Here is a 22,453-nt window from a genome sequence, read left to right on the forward strand (position 1 = left end):
ATGTAATTTTGATGTTAACTCCCAAACCGCTGCGCAGAAGTCAACCAAACTTCACCCAATAGTGTATTGTATCACAAACTAGTAGTTACATTTGGAAATTTGGTTCTAGGACATTTGGTTTGAGCGCAATCCTCAAACTTAGTTAAAAAAAAGTCATTTAAGCCTTTTCTCAGTGAGATCTACGCGATATGGCCGAGAAATGTAATTTTATGTTAACTCCCAAACCGCTGCGCAGAAGTAAACCAAACTTCATCCAATAGTGTATTGTATCACAATCTAGTAGTTACAATTGAAAATTTGGTTCTAGGATATTTGGTTTGAGCGCAATCATCAAACTTAGTTAAAAAAAAGTCATTTAAGCCTTTTCGCAGTGAGATCTAGGCGATATGGCCTAGAAATGTAATTTTAATGTTAACTCCCAAACCGCTGCGCAGAAGTCAACCAAACTTCACCCAATAGTGTATTGTATCACAATCTAATAGTTACATTTGGAAATTTGGTTCTAGGACATTTGGTTTGAGCGCAATCCTCAAACTTAGTTAAAAAAAGTCATTTAAGCATTTTCTCAGTGAGATCTACGCGATATGGCCGAGAAATGTAATTTTGATGTTAACTCCCAAACCGCTGCGCAGAAGTCAACCAAACTTCACCCAATAGTGTATTGTATCACAATCTAGTAGTTACATTTGGAAATTTGGTTCTAGGACATTTGGTTTGAGCGCAATCATCAAACTTAGTTAAAAAAAAGTCATTTAAGCCTTTTCGCAGTGAGATCTAGGCGATATGGCCTAGATATGTAATTTTAATGTTAACTCCCAAACCGCTGCGCAGAAGTCAACCAAACTTCACCCAATAGTGTATTGTATCACAATCTAGTAGTTACATTTGGAAATTTGGTTCTAGGACATTTGGTTTGAGCGCAATCCTCAAACTTAGTTAAAAAAAGTCATTTAAGCATTTTCTCAGTGAGATCTACGCGATATGGCCGAGAAATGTAATTTTGATGTTAACTCCCGAACCGCTGCGCAGAAGTCAACCAAACTTCACCCAATAGTGTATTGTATCACAATCTAGTAGTTACATTTGGAAATTTGGTTCTAGGACATTTGGTTTGAGCGCAATACTCAAACTTAGTTAAAAAAAGTCATTTAAGCCTTTTCTCAGTGAGATCTACGCGATATGGCCGAGAAATGTAATTTTGATGTTAACTCCCAAACCGCTGCGCAGAAGTCAACCAAACTTCACCCAATAGTGTATTGTATCACAAACTAGTAGTTACATTTGGAAATTTGGTTGTAGGACATTTGGTTTGAGCGCAATCCTATAACTTAGTTTAAAAAAAAGTCATTTAAGCCTTTTCTCAGTGAGATCTACGCGATATGGCCGAGAAATGTAATTTTGATGTTAACTCCCAAACCGCTGCGCAGAAGTCAACCAAACTTCACCCAATAGTGTATTGTATCACAATCTAGTAGTTACATTTGGAAATTTGGTTCTAGGACATTTGGTTTGAGCGCAATCATCAAACTTAGGTAAAAAAAAGTCATTTAAGCCTTTTCTCAGTGAGATCTACGCGATATGGCCGAGAAATGTAATTTTGATGTTAACTCCCAAACCGCTGCGCAGAAGTCAACCAAACTTCACCCAATAGTGTATTGTATCACAATCTAGTAGTTACATTTGGAAATTTGGTTCTAGGACATTTGGTTTGAGCGCAATACTCAAACTTAGTTAAAAAAAGTCATTTAAGCCTTTTCTCAGTTAGATCTACGCGATATGGCCGAGAAATGTAATTTTGATGTTAACTCCCAAACCGCTGCGCAGAAGTCAACCAAACTTCACCCAATAGTGTATTGTATCACAAACTAGTAGTTACATTTGGAAATTTGGTTCTAGGACATTTGGTTTGAGCGCAATCCTCAAACTTAGTTAAAAAAAAGTCATTTAAGCCTTTTCTCAGTGAGATCTACGCGATATGGCCGAGAAATGTAATTTTGATGTTAACTCCCAAACCGCTGCGCAGAAGTCAACCAAACTTCACCCAATAGTGTATTGTATCACAAACTAGTAGTTACATTTGGAAATTTGGTTCTAGGACATTTGGTTTGAGCGCAATCCTCAAACTTAGTTAAAAAAAAGTCATTTAAGCCTTTTCTCAGTGAGATCTACGCGATACGGCCGAGAAATGTAATTTTGATGTTAACTCCCAAACCGCTGCGCAGAAGTCAACCAAACTTCACCCAATAGTGTATTGTATCACAATCTAGTAGTTACATTTGGAAATTTGGTTCTAGGACATTTGGTTTGAGCGCAATCATCAAACTTAGTTAAAAAAAAGTCATTTAAGCCTTTTCGCAGTGAGATCTAGGCGATATGGCCTAGATATGTAATTTTAATGTTAACTCCCAAACCGCTGCGCAGAAGTCAACCAAACTTCACCCAATAGTGTATTGTATCAAAATCTAGTAGTTACATTTGGAAATTTGGTTCTAGGACATTTGGTTTGACCGCAATCCTCAAATTTAGTTAAAAAAAAGTCATTTAAGCATTTTCTCAGTGAGATCTACGCGATATGGCCGAGAAATGTAATTTTGATGTTAACTCCCGAACCGCTGCGCAGAAGTCAACCAAACTTCACCCAATAGTGTATTGTATCACAATCTAGTAGTTACATTTGGAAATTTGGTTCTAGGACATTTGGTTTGAGCGCAATACTCAAACTTAGTTAAAAAAAGTCATTTAAGCCTTTTCTCAGTTAGATCTACGCGATATGGCCGAGAAATGTAATTTTGATGTTAACTCCCAAACCGCTGCGCAGAAGTCAACCAAACTTCACCCAATAGTGTATTGTATCACAATCTAGTAGTTACATTTGGAAATTTGGTTCTAGGACATTTGGTTTGAGCGCAATCCTCAAAATTAGTTAAAAAAAAAATTAAGCCTTTTCACAGTGAGATCTACGCGATATGGCCGAGAAATGTAATTTTGATGTTAACTCCCGAACCGCTGCGCAGAAGTCAACCAAACTTCACCCAATAGTGTATTGTATCACAATCTAGTAGTTGCATTTGGAAATTTGGTTCTAGGACATTTGGTTTGAGCGCAATCATCAAACTTAGTTAAAAAAAAGTCATTTAAGCCTTTTCGCAGTGAGATCTAGGCGATATGGCCTAGATATGTAATTTTAATGTTAACTCCCAAACCGCTGCGCAGAAGTCAACCAAACTTCACCCAATAGTGTATTGTATCACAATCTAGTAGTTACATTTGGAAATTTGGTTCTAGGACATTTGGTTTGAGCGCAATCCTCAAACTTAGTTAAAAAAAGTCATTTAAGCATTTTCTCAGTGAGATCTACGCGATATGGCCGAGAAATGTAATTTTGATGTTAACTCCCGAACCGCTGCGCAGAAGTCAACCAAACTTCACCCAATAGTGTATTGTATCACAATCTAGTAGTTACATTTGGAAATTTGGTTCCAGGACATTTGGTTTGAGCGCAATCCTCAAACTTAGTTAAAAAAAAAATTAAGCCTTTTCACAGTGAGATCTACGCGATATGGCCGAGAAATGTAATTTTGATGTTAACTCCCGAACCGCTGCGCAGAAGTCAACCAAACTTCACCCAATCGTGTATTGTATGACAATCTAGTAGTTACATTTGGAAATTTGGTTCTAGGACATTTGGTTTGAGCGCAATACTCAAACTTAGTTAAAAAAAAAATTAAGCCTTTTCACAGTGAGATCTACGAGATATGGCCGAGAAATGTAATTTTGATGTTAACTCCCGAACCGCTGCGCAGAAGTCAACCAAACTTCACCCAATAGTGTATTGTATCACAATCTAGTAGTTACATTTGGAAATTTGGTTCTAGGACATTTGGTTTGAGCGCAATACTCAAACATTGTTAAAAAAAAGTCATTTAAGCCTTTTCTCAGTTAGATCTACGCGATATGGCCGAGAAATGTAATTTTGATGTTAACTCCCAAACCGCTGCGCAGAAGTCAACCAAACTTCACCCAATAGTGTATTGTATCACAAACTAGTAGTTACATTTTGAAATTTGGTTCTAGGACATTTGGTTTGAGCGCAATCCTCAAACTTAGTTAAAAAAAAGTCATTTAAGCCTTTTCGCAGTGAGATCTAGGCGATATGGCCTAGATATGTAATTTTAATGTTAACTCCCAAACCGCTGCGCAGAAGTCAACCAAACTTCACCCAATAGTGTATTGTATCACAATCTAGTAGTTACATTTGGAAATTTGGTTCTAGGACATTTGGTTTGAGCGCAATCCTCAAACTTAGTTAAAAAAAGTCATTTAAGCATTTTCTCAGTGAGATCTACGCGATATGGCCGAGAAATGTAATTTTGATGTTAACTCCCGAACCGCTGCGCAGAAGTCAACCAAACTTCACCCAATAGTGTATTGTATCACAATCTAGTAGTTACATTTGGAAATTTGGTTCTAGGACATTTGGTTTGAGCGCAATACTCAAACTTAGTTAAAAAAAGTCATTTAAGCCTTTTCTCAGTGAGATCTACGCGATATGGCCGAGAAATGTAATTTTGATGTTAACTCCCAAACCGCTGCGCAGAAGTCAACCAAACTTCACCCAATAGTGTATTGTATCACAAACTAGTAGTTACATTTGGAAATTTGGTTCTAGGACATTTGGTTTGAGCGCAATACTCAAACATTGTTAAAAAAAAGTCATTTAAGCCTTTTCTCAGTTAGATCTACGCGATATGGCCGAGAAATGTAATTTTGATGTTAACTCCCAAACCGCTGCGCAGAAGTCAACCAAACTTCACCCAATAGTGTATTGTATCACAAACTAGTAGTTACATTTTGAAATTTGGTTCTAGGACATTTGGTTTGAGCGCAATCCTCAAACTTAGTTAAAAAAAAGTCATTTAAGCCTTTTCGCAGTGAGATCTAGGCGATATGGCCTAGATATGTAATTTTAATGTTAACTCCCAAACCGCTGCGCAGAAGTCAACCAAACTTCACCCAATAGTGTATTGTATCACAATCTAGTAGTTACATTTGGAAATTTGGTTCTAGGACATTTGGTTTGAGCGCAATCCTCAAACTTAGTTAAAAAAAGTCATTTAAGCATTTTCTCAGTGAGATCTACGCGATATGGCCGAGAAATGTAATTTTGATGTTAACTCCCGAACCGCTGCGCAGAAGTCAACCAAACTTCACCCAATAGTGTATTGTATCACAATCTAGTAGTTACATTTGGAAATTTGGTTCTAGGACATTTGGTTTGAGCGCAATACTCAAACTTAGTTAAAAAAAGTCATTTAAGCCTTTTCTCAGTGAGATCTACGCGATATGGCCGAGAAATGTAATTTTGATGTTAACTCCCAAACCGCTGCGCAGAAGTCAACCAAACTTCACCCAATAGTGTATTGTATCACAAACTAGTAGTTACATTTGGAAATTTGGTTGTAGGACATTTGGTTTGAGCGCAATCCTATAACTTAGTTAAAAAAAAAGTCATTTAAGCCTTTTCTCAGTGAGATCTACGCGATATGGCCGAGAAATGTAATTTTGATGTTAACTCCCAAACCGCTGCGCAGAAGTCAACCAAACTTCACCCAATAGTGTATTGTATCACAATCTAGTAGTTACATTTGGAAATTTGGTTCTAGGACATTTGGTTTGAGCGCAATCATCAAACTTAGGTAAAAAAAAGTCATTTAAGCCTTTTCTCAGTGAGATCTACGCGATATGGCCGAGAAATGTAATTTTGATATTAACTCCCAAACCGCTGCGCAGAAGTCAACCAAACTTCACCCAATAGTGTATTGTATCACAATCTAGTAGTTACATTTGGAAATTTGGTTCTAGGAAATTTGGTTTGAGCGCAATACTCAAACTTAGTTAAAAAAAGTCATTTAAGCCTTTTCTCAGTTAGATCTACGCGATATGGCCGAGAAATGTAATTTTGATGTTAACTCCCAAACCGCTGCGCAGAAGTCAACCAAACTTCACCCAATAGTGTATTGTATCACAAACTAGTAGTTACATTTGGAAATTTGGTTCTAGGACATTTGGTTTGAGCGCAATCCTCAAACTTAGTTAAAAAAAAGTCATTTAAGCCTTTTCTCAGTGAGATCTACGCGATATGGCCGAGAAATGTAATTTTGATGTTAACTCCCAAACCGCTGCGCAGAAGTCAACCAAACTTCACCCAATAGTGTATTGTATCACAAACTAGTAGTTACATTTGGAAATTTGGTTCTAGGACATTTGGTTTGAGCGCAATCCTCAAACTTAGTTAAAAAAAAGTCATTTAAGCCTTTTCTCAGTGAGATCTACGCGATACGGCCGAGAAATGTAATTTTGATGTTAACTCCCAAACCGCTGCGCAGAAGTCAACCAAACTTCACCCAATAGTGTATTGTATCACAATCTAGTAGTTACATTTGGAAATTTGGTTCTAGGACATTTGGTTTGAGCGCAATCATCAAACTTAGTTAAAAAAAAGTCATTTAAGCCTTTTCGCAGTGAGATCTAGGCGATATGGCCTAGATATGTAATTTTAATGTTAACTCCCAAACCGCTGCGCAGAAGTCAACCAAACTTCACCCAATAGTGTATTGTATCAAAATCTAGTAGTTACATTTGGAAATTTGGTTCTAGGACATTTGGTTTGACCGCAATCCTCAAATTTAGTTAAAAAAAAGTCATTTAAGCATTTTCTCAGTGAGATCTACGCGATATGGCCGAGAAATGTAATTTTGATGTTAACTCCCGAACCGCTGCGCAGAAGTCAACCAAACTTCACCCAATAGTGTATTGTATCACAATCTAGTAGTTACATTTGGAAATTTGGTTCTAGGACATTTGGTTTGAGCGCAATACTCAAACTTAGTTAAAAAAAGTCATTTAAGCCTTTTCTCAGTTAGATCTACGCGATATGGCCGAGAAATGTAATTTTGATGTTAACTCCCAAACCGCTGCGCAGAAGTCAACCAAACTTCACCCAATAGTGTATTGTATCACAATCTAGTAGTTACATTTGGAAATTTGGTTCTAGGACATTTGGTTTGAGCGCAATCCTCAAAATTAGTTAAAAAAAAAATTAAGCCTTTTCACAGTGAGATCTACGCGATATGGCCGAGAAATGTAATTTTGATGTTAACTCCCGAACCGCTGCGCAGAAGTCAACCAAACTTCACCCAATAGTGTATTGTATCACAATCTAGTAGTTGCATTTGGAAATTTGGTTCTAGGACATTTGGTTTGAGCGCAATCATCAAACTTAGTTAAAAAAAAGTCATTTAAGCCTTTTCGCAGTGAGATCTAGGCGATATGGCCTAGATATGTAATTTTAATGTTAACTCCCAAACCGCTGCGCAGAAGTCAACCAAACTTCACCCAATAGTGTATTGTATCACAATCTAGTAGTTACATTTGGAAATTTGGTTCTAGGACATTTGGTTTGAGCGCAATCCTCAAACTTAGTTAAAAAAAGTCATTTAAGCATTTTCTCAGTGAGATCTACGCGATATGGCCGAGAAATGTAATTTTGATGTTAACTCCCGAACCGCTGCGCAGAAGTCAACCAAACTTCACCCAATAGTGTATTGTATCACAATCTAGTAGTTACATTTGGAAATTTGGTTCCAGGACATTTGGTTTGAGCGCAATCCTCAAACTTAGTTAAAAAAAAAATTAAGCCTTTTCACAGTGAGATCTACGCGATATGGCCGAGAAATGTAATTTTGATGTTAACTCCCGAACCGCTGCGCAGAAGTCAACCAAACTTCACCCAATCGTGTATTGTATGACAATCTAGTAGTTACATTTGGAAATTTGGTTCTAGGACATTTGGTTTGAGCGCAATACTCAAACTTAGTTAAAAAAAAAATTAAGCCTTTTCACAGTGAGATCTACGCGATATGGCCGAGAAATGTAATTTTGATGTTAACTCCCGAACCGCTGCGCAGAAGTCAACCAAACTTCACCCAATAGTGTATTGTATCACAATCTAGTAGTTACATTTGGAAATTTGGTTCTAGGACATTTGGTTTGAGCGCAATACTCAAACTTTGTTAAAAAAAAGTCATTTAAGCCTTTTCTCAGTTAGATCTACGCGATATGGCCGAGAAATGTAATTTTGATGTTAACTCCCAAACCGCTGCGCAGAAGTCAACCAAACTTCACCCAATAGTGTATTGTATCACAAACTAGTAGTTACATTTTGAAATTTGGTTCTAGGACATTTGGTTTGAGCGCAATCCTCAAACTTAGTTAAAAAAAAGTCATTTAAGCCTTTTCTCAGTGAGATCTACGCGATATGGCCGAGAAATGTAATTTTGATGTTAACTCCCAAACCGCTGCGCAGAAGTCAACCAAACTTCACCCAATAGTGTATTGTATCACAAACTAGTAGTTACATTTGGAAATTTGGTACTAGGACATTTGGTTTGAGCGCAATCCTCAAACTTAGTTAAAAAAAAGTCATTTAAGCCTTTTCACAGTGAGATCTACGCGATATGGCCGAGAAATGTAATTTTGATGTTAACTCCCAAACCGCTGCGCAGAAGTCAACCAAACTTCACCCAATAGTGTATTGTATCACAATCTAGTAGTTACATTTGGAAATTTGGTTCTAGGACATTTGGTTTGAGCGCAATCCTCAAACTTAGTTAAAAAAAAGTCATTTAAGCCTTTTCTCAGTGAGATCTACGCGATACGGCCGAGAAATGTAATTTTGATGTTAACTCCCAAACCGCTGCGCAGAAGTCAACCAAACTTCACCCAATAGTGTATTGTATCACAATCTAGTAGTTACATTTGGAAATTTGGTTCTAGGACATTTGGTTTGAGCGCAATCATCAAACTTAGTTAAAAAAAAGTCATTTAAGCCTTTTCGCAGTGAGATCTAGGCGATATGGCCTAGATATGTAATTTTAATGTTAACTCCCAAACCGCTGCGCAGAAGTCAACCAAACTTCACCCAATAGTGTATTGTATCACAAACTAGTAGTTACATTTGGAAATTTGGTTGTAGGACATTTGGTTTGAGCGCAATCCTCAAACTTAGTTAAGAAAAAGTCATTTAAGCCTTTTCTCAGTGAGATCTACGCGATATGGCCGAGAAATGTAATTTTTATGTTAACTCCCAAACCGCTGCGCAGAAGTCAACCAAACTTCACCCAATAGTGTATTGTATCACAATCTAGTAGTTACATTTGGAAATTTGGTTCTAGGACATTTGGTTTGAGCGCAATCATCAAACTTAGTTAAAAAAAAGTCATTTAAGCCTTTTCGCAGTGAGATCTAGGCGATATGGCCTAGATATGTAATTTTAATGTTAACTCCCAAACCGCTGCGCAGAAGTCAACCAAACTTCACCCAATAGTGTATTGTATCACAATCTAGTAGTTACATTTGGAAATTTGGTTCTAGGACATTTGGTTTGAGCGCAATCCTCAAACTTAGTTAAAAAAAGTCATTTAAGCCTTTTCACAGTGAGATCTACGCGACATGGCCGAGAAATGTAATTTTGATGTTAACTCCCGAACCGCTGCGCAGAAGTCAACCAAACTTCACCCAATAGTGTATTGTATCACAATCTAGTAGTTACATTTGGAAATTTGGTTCTAGGATATTTGGTTTGAGCGCAATCATCAAACTTAGTTAAAAAAAAGTCATTTAAGCCTTTTCTCAGTTAGATCTACGCGATATGGCCGAGAAATGTAATTTTGATGTTAACTCCCAAACCGCTGCGCAGAAGTCAACCAAACTTCACCCAATAGTGTATTGTATCACAAACTAGTAGTTACATTTGGAAATTTGGTTCTAGGACATTTGGTTTGAGCGCAATCCTCAAACTTAGTTAAAAAAAAGTCATTTAAGCCTTTTCTCAGTTAGATCTACGCGATATGGCCGAGAAATGTAATTTTGATGTTAACTCCCAAACCGCTGCGCAGAAGTCAACCAAACTTCACCCAATAGTGTATTGTATCACAATCTAGTAGTTACATTTGGAAATTTGGTTCTAGGACATTTGGTTTGAGCGCAATCCTCAAACTTAGTTAAAAAAAAAATTAAGCCTTTTCACAGTGAGATCTACGCGATATGGCCGAGAAATGTAATTTTGATGTTAACTCCCGAACCGCTGCGCAGAAGTCAACCAAACTTCACCCAATAGTGTATTGTATCACAATCTAGTAGTTACATTTAGAAATTTGGTTCTAGGACATTTGGTTTGAGCGCAATCATCAAACTTGGTTAAAAAAGTCATTTAAGCCTTTTCACAGTGAGTTCTACGCGATATGGCCGAGAAATGTAATATTGATGTTAACTCCCAAACCGCTGGGCAGAAGTCAACCAAACTTCACCCAATAATGTATTGTATCACAATCTAGTAGTTACATTTGGAAATTTGGTTCTAGGACATTTGGTTTGAGCGCAATCCTCAAACTTAGTTAAAAAAAATTTCAAGCCTTTTCACAGTGAGATCTACGCGATATGGCCGAGAAATGTAATTTTGATGTTAACTCCCGAACCGCTGCGCAGAAGTCAACCAAACTTCACCCAATAGTGTATTGTATCACAATCTAGTAGTTACATTTGGAAATTTGGTTCTAGGACATTTGGTTTGAGCGCAATCCTCAAACTTAGTTAAAAAAAAAATTAAGCCTTTTCACAGTGAGATCTACGCGATATGGCCAAGAAATGTAATTTTGATGTTAACTCCCGAACCGCTGCGCAGAAGTCAACCAAACTTTACCCAATAGTGTATTGTATCACAATCTAGTAGTTACATTTGGAAATTTGGTTCTAGGACATTTGGTTTGAGCGCAATACTCAAACTTAGTTAAAAAAAGTCATTTAAGCCTTTTCTCAGTTAGATCTACGCGATATGGCCGAGAAATGTAATTTTGATGTTAACTCCCAAACCGCTGCGCAGAAGTCAACCAAACTTCACCCAATAGTGTATTGTATCACAAACTAGTAGTTACATTTGGAAATTTGGTTCTAGGACATTTGGTTTGAGCGCAATCCTCAAACTTAGTTAAAAAAAAGTCATTTAAGCCTTTTCTCAGTGAGATCTACGCGATATGGCCGAGAAATGTAATTTTGATGTTAACTCCCAAACCGCTGCGCAGAAGTCAACCAAACTTCACCCAATAGTGTATTGTATCACAAACTAGTAGTTACATTTGGAAATTTGGTACTAGGACATTTGGTTTGAGCGCAATCCTCAAACTTAGTTAAAAAAAAGTCATTTAAGCCTTTTCTCAGTTAGATCTACGCGATATGGCCTAGATATGTAATTTTAATGTTAACTCCCAAACCGCTGCGCAGAAGTCAACCAAACTTCACCCAATAGTGTATTGTATCACAATCTAGTAGTTACATTTGGAAATTTGGTTCTAGGACATTTGGTTTGAGCGCAATCCTCAAACTTAGTTAAAAAAAGTCATTTAAGCATTTTCTCAGTGAGATCTACGCGATATGGCCGAGAAATGTAATTTTGATGTTAACTCCCGAACCGCTGCGCAGAAGTCAACCAAACTTCACCCAATAGTGTATTGTATCACAATCTAGTAGTTACATTTGGAAATTTGGTTCTAGGACATTTGGTTTGAGCGCAATCCTCAAACTTAGTTAAAAAAATGTCATTTAAGCCTTTCCGCAGTGAGATCTACGCGATATGGCCGAGAAATGTAATTTTGATGTTAACTCCCAAACCGCTGGGCAGAAGTCAACCAAACTTCACCCAATAGTGTATTGTATCACAATCTAGTAGTTACATTTGGAAATTTGGTTCTAGGACATTTGGTTTGAGCGCAATCCTCAAACTTAGTTAAAAAAAAGTCATTTAAGCCTTTTCTCAGTGAGATCTACGCGATATGGCCTAGAAATGTAATTTTGATGTTAACTCCCAAACCGCTGCGCAGAAGTCAACCAAACCTCACCCAATAGTGTATTGTATCACAATCTAGTAGTTACATTTGGAAATTTGGTTCTAGGACATTTGGTTTGAGCGCAATCCTCAAACTTAGTTAAAAAAAAGTCATTTAAGCCTTTTCTCAGTGAGATCTACGCGATATGGCCGAGAAATGTAATTTTGATGTTAACTCCCATACCGCTGCGCAGAAGTCAACCAAACTTCACCCAATAGTGTATTGTATCACAATCTAGTAGTTACATTTGGAAATTTGGTTCTAGGACATTTGGTTTGAGCGCAATCCTCAAACTTAGTTAAAAAAAAGTCATTTAAGCCTTTTCACAGTGAGATCAACGCGATATGGCCGAGAAATGTAATTTTGATGTTAACTCCCAAACCGCTGCATAGAAGTCAACCAAACTTCACCCAATAGTGTATTGTATCACAATCTAGTAGTTACATTTGGAAATTTGGTTCTAGGACATTTGGTTTGAGCGCAATCCTCAAACTTAGTTAAAAAAAAAATTAAGCCTTTTCAAAGTGAGATCTACGCGATATGGCCGAGAAATGTAATTTTGATGTTAACTCCCAAACCGTTGCTCAGAAGTCAACCAAACTTCACCCAATAGTGTATTGTATCACAATCTAGTAGTTACATTTTGAAATTTGGTTCTAGGACATTTGGTTTGAGCGCAATCCTCAAACTTAGTTAAAAAAATGTCATTTAAGCCTTTCCGCAGTGAGATCTACGCGATATGGCCGAGAAATGTAATTTTGATGTTAACTCCCAAACCGCTGGGCAGAAGTCAACCAAACCTCACCCAATAGTGTATTGTATCACAATCTAGTAGTTACATTTGGAAATTTGGTTCTAGGACATTTGGTTTGAGCGCAATCCTCAAACTTAGTTAAAAAAAAGTCATTTAAGCCTTTTCTCAGTGAGATCTACGCGATATGGCCGAGAAATGTAATTTTGATGTTAACTCCCACAGCGCTGCGCAGAAGTCAACCAAACTTCACCCAATAGTGTATTGTATCACAATCTAGTAGTTACATTTGGAAATTTGGTTCTAAGACATTTGGTTTGAGCGCAATCCTCAAACTTAGTTAAAAAAAGTCATTTAAGCCTTTTCGCAGTGAGATCTACGCGATATGGCCGAGAAATGTAATTTTGATGTTAACTCCCAAACCGCTGCATAGAAGTCAACCAAACTTCACCCAATAGTGTATTGTATCACAATCTAGTAGTTACATTTGGAAATTTGGTTCTAGGACATTTGGTTTGAGTGCAATCCTCAAACTTAGTTAAAAAAAAATTTCAAGCCTTTTCACAGTGAGATCTACGCGATATGGCCGAGAAATGTAATTTTGATGTTAACTCCCGAACCGCTGCGCAGAATTCAACCAAACTTCACCCAATAGTGTATTGTATCACAATCTAGTAGTTACATTTGGAAATTTGGTTCTAGGACATTTGGTTTGAGCGCAATCCTCAAACTTAGTTAAAAAAAAAATTAAGCCTTTTCACAGTGAGATCTACGCGATATGGCCGAGAAATGTAACATTGATGTTAACTCCCAAACCGCTGGGCAGAAGTCAACCAAACTTCACCCAATAATGTATTGTATCACAATCTAGTAGTTACATTTGGAAATTTGGTTCTAGGACATTTGGTTTGAGCGCAATCCTCAAACTTAGTTAAAAAAAATTTCAAGCCTTTTCACAGTGAGATCTACGCGATATGGCCGAGAAATGTAATTTTGATGTTAACTCCCGAACCGCTGCGCAGAAGTCAACCAAACTTCACCCAATAGTGTATTGTATCACAATCTAGTAGTTACATTTGGAAATTTGGTTCTAGGACATTTGGTTTGAGCGCAATCCTCAAACTTAGTTAAAAAAATGTCATTTAAGCCTTTCCGCAGTGAGATCTACGCGATATGGCCGAGAAATGTAATTTTGATGTTAACTCCCAAACCGCTGGGCAGAAGTCAACCAAACTTCACCCAATAGTGTATTGTATATCAATCTAGTAGTTACATTTGGAAATTTGGTTCTAGGACATTTGGTTTGAGCGCAATCCTCAAACTTAGTTAAAAAAAAGTTATTTAAGCCTTTTCTCAGTGAGATCTACGCGATATGGCCTAGAAATGTAATTTTGATGTTAACTCCCAAACCGCTGCGCAGAAGTCAACCAAACCTCACCCAATAGTGTATTGTATCACAATCTAGTAGTTACATTTGGAAATTTGGTTCTAGGACATTTGGTTTGAGCGCAATCCTCAAACTTAGTTAAAAAAAAGTCATTTAAGCCTTTTCTCAGTGAGATCTACGCGATATGGCCGAGAAATGTAATTTTGATGTTAACTCCCATACCGCTGCGCAGAAGTCAACCAAACTTCACCCAATAGTGTATTGTATCACAATCTAGTAGTTACATTTGGAAATTTGGTTCTAGGACATTTGGTTTGAGCGCAATCCTCAAACTTAGTTAAAAAAAAGTCATTTAAGCCTTTTCACAGTGAGATCAACGCGATATGGCCGAGAAATGTAATTTTGATGTTAACTCCCAAACCGCTGCATAGAAGTCAACCAAACTTCACCCAATAGTGTATTGTATCACAATCTAGTAGTTACATTTGGAAATTTGGTTCTAGGACATTTGGTTTGAGCGCAATCCTCAAACTTAGTTAAAAAAAAAATTAAGCCTTTTCACAGTGAGATCTACGCGATATGGCCGAGAAATGTAATCTTGATGTTAACTCCCAAACCGCTGCTCAGAAGTCAACCAAACTTCACCCAATAGTGTATTGTATCACAATCTAGTAGTTACATTTGGAAATTTGGTTCTAGGACATTTGGTTTGAGCGCAATCCTCAAACTTAGTTAAAAAAATGTCATTTAAGCCTTTCCGCAGTGAGATCTACGCGATATGGCCGAGAAATGTAATTTTGATGTTAACTCCCAAACCGCTGGGCAGAAGTCAACCAAACTTCACCCAATAGTGTATTGTATCACAATCTAGTAGTTACATTTGGAAATTTGGTTCTAGGACATTTGGTTTGAGCGCAATCCTCAAACTTAGTTAAAAAAAAGTCATTTAAGCCTTTTCTCAGTGAGATCTACGCGATATGGCCGAGAAATGTAATTTTGATGTTAACTCCCACACCGCTGCGCAGAAGTCAACCAAACTTCACCCAATAGTGTATTGTATCACAATCTAGTAGTTACATTTGGAAATTTGGTTCTAAGACATTTGGTTTGAGCGCAATCCTCAAACTTAGTTAAAAAAAGTCATTTAAGCCTTTTCGCAGTGAGATCTACGCGATATGGCCGAGAAATGTAATTTTGATGTTAACTCCCAAACCGCTGCATAGAAGTCAACCAAACTTCACCCAATAGTGTATTGTATCACAATCTAGTAGTTACATTTGGAAATTTGGTTCTAGGACATTTGGTTTGAGTGCAATCCTCAAACTTAGTTAAAAAAAATTTCAAGCCTTTTCACAGTGAGATCTACGCGATATGGCCGAGAAATGTAATTTTGATGTTAACTCCCGAACCGCTGCGCAGAAGTCAACCAAACTTCACCCAATAGTGTATTGTATCACAATCTAGTAGTTACATTTGGAAATTTGGTTCTAGGACATTTGGTTTGAGCGCAATCCTCAAACTTAGTTAAAAAAAAAATTAAGCCTTTTCACAGTGAGATCTACGCGATATGGCCGAGAAATGTAATTTTGATGTTAACTCCCGAACCGCTGCGCAGAAGTCAACCAAACTTTACCCAATAGTGTATTGTATCACAATCTAGTAGTTACATTTGGAAATTTGGTTCTAGGACATTTGGTTTGAGCGCAATCCTCAAACTTAGTTAAAAAAAAGTCATTTAAGCCTTTTCTCAGTGAGATCTACGCGATATGGCCGAGAAATGTAATTTTGATGTTAACTCCCAAACCGCTGTGCAGAAGTCAACCAAACTTCACCCAATAGTGTATTGTATCACAATCTAGTAGTTACATTTGGAAATTTGGTTCTAGGACATTTGGTTTGAGCGCAATCATCAAACTTAGTTAAAAAAAAGTCATTTAAGCCTTTTCGCAGTGAGATCTAGGCGATATGGCCTAGATATGTAATTTTAATGTTAACTCCCAAACCGCTGCGCAGAAGTCAACCAAACTTCACCCAATAGTGTATTGTATCTTAATCTAGTAGTTACATTTGGAAATTTGGTTCTAGGACATTTGGTTTGAGCGCAATCCTCAAACTTAGTTAAAAAAAGTCATTTAAGCATTTTCTCAGTGGGATCTTTGCGATATGGCCGAGAAATGTAATTTTGATGTTAACTCCCGAACCGCTGCGCAGAAGTCAACCAAACTTCACCCAATAGTGTATTGTATCACAATCTAGTAGTTACATTTGGAAATTTGGGTCTAGGACATTTGGTTTGAGCGCAATACTCAAACTTAGTTAAAAAAAGTCATTTAAGCCTTTTCTCAGTTAGATCTACGCGATATGGCCGAGAAATGTAATTTTGATGTTAACTCCCAAACCGCTGCGCAGAAGTCAACCAAACTTCACCCAATAGTGTATTGTATCACAAACTAGTAGTTACATTTGGAAATTTGGTTCTAGGACATTTGGTTTGAGCGCAATCCTCAAACTTAGTTAAAAAAAAGTCATTTAAGCCTTTTCACAGTGAGATCTACGCGATATGGCCGAGAAATGTAATTTTGATGTTAACTCCCAAACCGCTGCGTAGAAGTCAACCAAACTTCACCCAATAGTGTATTGTATCACAATCTAGTAGTTACATTTGGAAATTTGGTTCTAGGACATTTGGTTTGAGCGCAATCCTCAAACTTAGTTAAAAAAAAATTTAAGCCTTTTCACAGTGAGATCTACGCGATATGGCCGAGAAATGTAATTTTGATGTTAACTCCCGAACCGCTGCGCAGAAGTCAACCAAACTTCACCCAATAGTGTATTGTATCACAATCTAGCAGTTACATTTGGAAATTTGGTTCTAGGACATTTGGTTTGAGCGCAATCCTCAAACTTAGTTAAAAAAAAGTCATTTAAGCCTTTTCTCAGTGAGATCTACGCGATATGGCCGAGAAATGTAATTTTGATGTTAACTCCCAAACCGCTGCGCAGAAGTCAACCAAACTTCACCCAATAGTGTATTGTATCACAATCTAGTAGTTACATTTGGAAATTTGGTTCTAGGACATTTTTTTTAGCGCAATCCTCAAACTTAGTTAAAAAAAAGTCATTTAAGCCTTTTCACAGTGAAATCTACGCGATATGGCCGAGAAATGTAATTTTGATGTTAACTCCCAAACCACTGCGCAGAAGTCAACCAAACTTCACCCAATAGTGTATTGTATCACAATCTAGTAGTTACATTTGGAAATTTGGTTCTAGGACATTTGTTTTGAGCGCAATCCTCAAACTTAGTTTTAAAAAGTCATTTAAGCCTTTTCACAGTGAGATCTACGCGATATGGCCGAGAAATGTAATTTTGATGTTAACTCCCAAACCGCTGCGCAGAAGTCAACCAAACTTCACCCAATAGTGTATTGTATCACAAACTAGTAGTTACATTTGGAAATTTGGTTCTAGGACATTTGGTTTGAGCGCAATCCTCAAACTTAGTTAAAAAAAAAAAGTCATTTAAGCCTTTTCTCAGTGAGATCTACGCGATATGGCCGAGAAATGTAATTTTGATGTTAACTCCCAAACCGCTGCGCAGAAGTCAACCAAACTTCACCCAATAGTGTATTGTATCACAATCTAGTAGTTATATTTAGAAATTTTGTTCTAGGACATTTGGTTTGAGCGCAATCCTCACACTTAGTTAAAAAAAGTCATTTAAGCCTTTTCACAGTGAGATCTACGCGATATGGCCGAGAAATTTAATTTTGATGTTAACTCCCATACCGCTTCGCAGAAGTCAACCAAACTTCACCCAATAGTGTATTGTATCACAATCTAGTAGTTACATTTGGAAATTTGGTTCTAGGACATTTGGTTTGAGCGCAATCCTCAAACTTAGTTAAAAAAAAGTCATTTGAGCCTTTTCGCAGTGAGATCTACGCGATTTGGCCGAGAAATGTAATTTTGATGTTAACTCCCAAACCGCTGCGCAGAAGTCAACCAAACTTCACCCAATAGTGTATTGTATCACAATCTAGTAGTTACATTTGGAAATTTGGTTCTAGGACATTTGGTTTGAGCGCAAACCTCAAACTTAGTTAAAAAAAGTCATTTAAGCCTTTTCTCAGTGAGATCTACGCGATATGGCCGAGAAATGTAATTTTGATGTTAACTCCCAAACCGCTGCGCAGAAGTCAACCAAACTTCACCCAATAGTGTATTGTATCACAAACTAGTAGTTACATTTGGAAATTTGGTTCTAGGACATTTGGTTTGAGCGCAATCCTCAAACTTAGTTAAAAAAAAGTCATTTAAGCCTTTTCTCAGTGAGATCTACGCGATATGGCCGAGAAATGTAATTTTGATGTTAACTCCCAAACCGCTGCGCAGAAGTCAACCAAACTTCACCCAATAGTGTATTGTATCACAAACTAGTAGTTACATTTGGAAATTTGGTACTAGGACATTTGGTTTGAGCGCAATCCTCAAACTTAGTTAAAAAAAAGTCATTTAAGCCTTTTCTCAGTTAGATCTACGCGATATGGCCTAGATATGTAATTTTAATGTTAACTCCCAAACCGCTGCGCAGAAGTCAACCAAACTTCACCCAATAGTGTATTGTATCACAATCTAGTAGTTACATTTGGAAACTTGGTTCTAGGACATTTGGTTTGAGCGCAATCCTCAAACTTAGTTAAAAAAAGTCATTTAAGCATTTTCTCAGTGAGATCTACGCGATATGGCCGAGAAATGTAATTTTGATGTTAACTCCCGAACCGCTGCGCAGAAGTCAACCAAACTTCACCCAATAGTGTATTGTATCACAATCTAGTAGTTACATTTGGAAATTTGGTTCTAAGACATTTGGTTTGAGCGCAATCCTCAAACTTAGTTAAAAAAAGTCATTTAAGCCTTTTCGCAGTGAGATCTACGCGATATGGCCGAGAAATGTAATTTTGATGTTAACTCCCAAACCGCTGCATAGAAGTCAACCAAACTTCACCCAATAGTGTATTGTATCACAATCTAGTAGTTACATTTGGAAATTTGGTTCTAGGACATTTGGTTTGAGTGCAATCCTCAAACTTAGTTAAAAAAAATTTCAAGCCTTTTCACAGTGAGATCTACGCGATATGGCCGAGAAATGTAATTTTGATGTTAACTCCCGAACCGCTGCGCAGAAGTCAACCAAACTTCACCCAATAGTGTATTGTATCACAATCTAGTAGTTACATTTGGAAATTTGGTTCTAGGACATTTGGTTTGAGCGCAATCATCAAACTTAGTTAAAAAAAAAATTAAGCCTTTTCACAGTGAGATCTACGCGATATGGCCGAGAAATGTAATTTTGATGTTAACTCCCGAACCGCTGCGCAGAAGTCAACCAAACTTTACCCAATATTGTATTGTATCACAATCTAGTAGTTACATTTGGAAATTTGGTTCTAGGACATTTGGTTTGAGCGCAATCCTCAAACTTAGTTAAAAAAAAGTCATTTAAGCCTTTTCTCAGTGAGATCTACGCGATATGGCCGAGAAATGTAATTTTGATGTTAACTCCCAAACCGCTGTGCAGAAGTCAACCAAACTTCACCCAATAGTGTATTGTATCACAATCTAGTAGTTACATTTGGAAATTTGGTTCTAGGACATTTGGTTTGAGCGCAATCATCAAACTTAGTTAAAAAAAAGTCATTTAAGCCTTTTCGCAGTGAGATCTAGGCGATATGGCCTAGATATGTAATTTTAATGTTAACTCCCAAACCGCTGCGCAGAAGTCAACCAAACTTCACCCAATAGTGTATTGTATCACAATCTAGTAGTTACATTTGGAAACTTGGTTCTAGGACATTTGGTTTGAGCGCAATCCTCAAACTTAGTTAAAAAAAGTCATTTAAGCATTTTCTCAGTGAGATCTACGCGATATGGCCGAGAAATGTAATTTTGATGTTAACTCCCGAACCGCTGCGCAGAAGTCAACCAAACTTCACCCAATAGTGTATTGTATCACAATCTAGTAGTTACATTTGGAAATTTGGTTCTAAGACATTTGGTTTGAGCGCAATCCTCAAACTTAGTTAAAAAAAGTCATTTAAGCCTTTTCGCAGTGAGATCTACGCGATATGGCCGAGAAATGTAATTTTGATGTTAACTCCCAAACCGCTGCATAGAAGTCAACCAAACTTCACCCAATAGTGTATTGTATCACAATCTAGTAGTTACATTTGGAAATTTGGTTCTAGGACATTTGGTTTGAGCGCAATCCTCAAACTTAGTTAAAAAAAAGTCATTTAAGCCTTTTCACAGTGAGATCAACGCGATATGGCCGAGAAATGTAATTTTGATGTTAACTCCCAAACCGCTGCATAGAAGTCAACCAAACTTCACCCAATAGTGTATTGTATCACAATCTAGTAGTTACATTTGGAAATTTGGTTCTTGGACATTTGGTTTGAGCGCAATCCTCAAACTTAGTTAAAAAAAAAATTAAGCCTTTTCACAGTGAGATCTACGCGATATGGCCGAGAAATGTAATTTTGATGTTAACTCCCAAACCGCTGCTCAGAAGTCAACCAAACTTCACCCAATAGCGTATTGTATCACAATCTAGTAGTTACATTTGGAAATTTGGTTCTAGGACATTTGGTTTGAGCGCAATCCTCAAACTTAGTTAAAAAAATGTCATTTAAGCCTTTCCGCAGTGAGATCTACGCGATATGGCCGAGAAATGTAATTTTGATGTTAACTCCCAAACCGCTGGGCAGAAGTCAACCAAACTTCACCCAATAGTGTATTGTATCACAATCTAGTAGTTACATTTGGAAATTTGGTTCTAGGACATTTGGTTTGAGCGCAATCCTCAAACTTAGTTAAAAAAAAGTCATTTAAGCCTTTTCTCAGTGAGATCTACGCGATATGGCCGAGAAATGTAATTTTGATGTTAACTCCCACACCGCTGCGCAGAAGTCAACCAAACTTCACCCAATAGTGTATTGTATCACAATCTAGTAGTTACATTTGGAAATTTGGTTCTAAGACATTTGGTTTGAGCGCAATCCTCAAACTTAGTTAAAAAAAGTCATTTAAGCCTTTTCGCAGTGAGATCTACGCGATATGGCCGAGAAATGTAATTTTGATGTTAACTCCCAAACCGCTGCATAGAAGTCAACCAAACTTCACCCAATAGTGTATTGTATCACAATCTAGTAGTTACATTTGGAAATTTGGTTCTAGGACATTTGGTTTGAGTGCAATCCTCAAACTTAGTTAAAAAAAATTTCAAGCCTTTTCACAGTGAGATCTACGCGATATGGCCGAGAAATGTAATTTTGATGTTAACTCCCGAACCGCTGCGCAGAAGTCAACCAAACTTCACCCAATAGTGTATTGTATCACAATCTAGTAGTTACATTTGGAAATTTGGTTCTAGGACATTTGGTTTGAGCGCAATCCTCAAACTTAGTTAAAAAAAAAATTAAGCCTTTTCACAGTGAGATCTACGAGAAATGGCCGAGAAATGTAATTTTGATGTTAACTCCCGAACCGCTGCGCAGAAGTCAACCAAACTTTACCCAATATTGTATTGTATCACAATCTAGTAGTTACATTTGGAAATTTGGTTCTAGGACATTTGGTTTGAGCGCAATCCTCAAACTTAGTTAAAAAAAAGTCATTTAAGCCTTTTCTCAGTGAGATCTACGCGATATGGCCGAGAAATGTAATTTTGATGTTAACTCCCAAACCGCTGTGCAGAAGTCAACCAAACTTCACCCAATAGTGTATTGTATCACAATCTAGTAGTTACATTTGGAAATTTGGTTCTAGGACATTTGGTTTGAGCGCAATCATCAAACTTAGTTAAAAAAAAGTCATTTAAGCCTTTTCGCAGTGAGATCTAGGCGATATGGCCTAGATATGTAATTTTAATGTTAACTCCCAAACCGCTGCGCAGAAGTCAACCAAACTTCACCCAATAGTGTATTGTATCTTAATCTAGTAGTTACATTTGGAAATTTGGTTCTAGGACATTTGGTTTGAGCGCAATCCTCAAACTTAGTTAAAAAAAGTCATTTAAGCATTTTCTCAGTGGGATCTTTGCGATATGGCCGAGAAATGTAATTTTGATGTTAACTCCCGAACCGCTGCGCAGAAGTCAACCAAACTTCACCCAATAGTGTATTGTATCACAATCTAGTAGTTACATTTGGAAATTTGGGTCTAGGACATTTGGTTTGAGCGCAATACTCAAACTTAGTTAAAAAAAGTCATTTAAGCCTTTTCTCAGTTAGATCTACGCGATATGGCCGAGAAATGTAATTTTGATGTTAACTCCCAAACCGCTGCGCAGAAGTCAACCAAACTTCACCCAAT

This window comes from Corythoichthys intestinalis, chromosome 13, assembly GCF_030265065.1.
Source record: "Corythoichthys intestinalis isolate RoL2023-P3 chromosome 13, ASM3026506v1, whole genome shotgun sequence".
Lineage (NCBI taxonomy): Eukaryota > Metazoa > Chordata > Actinopteri > Syngnathiformes > Syngnathidae > Corythoichthys > Corythoichthys intestinalis.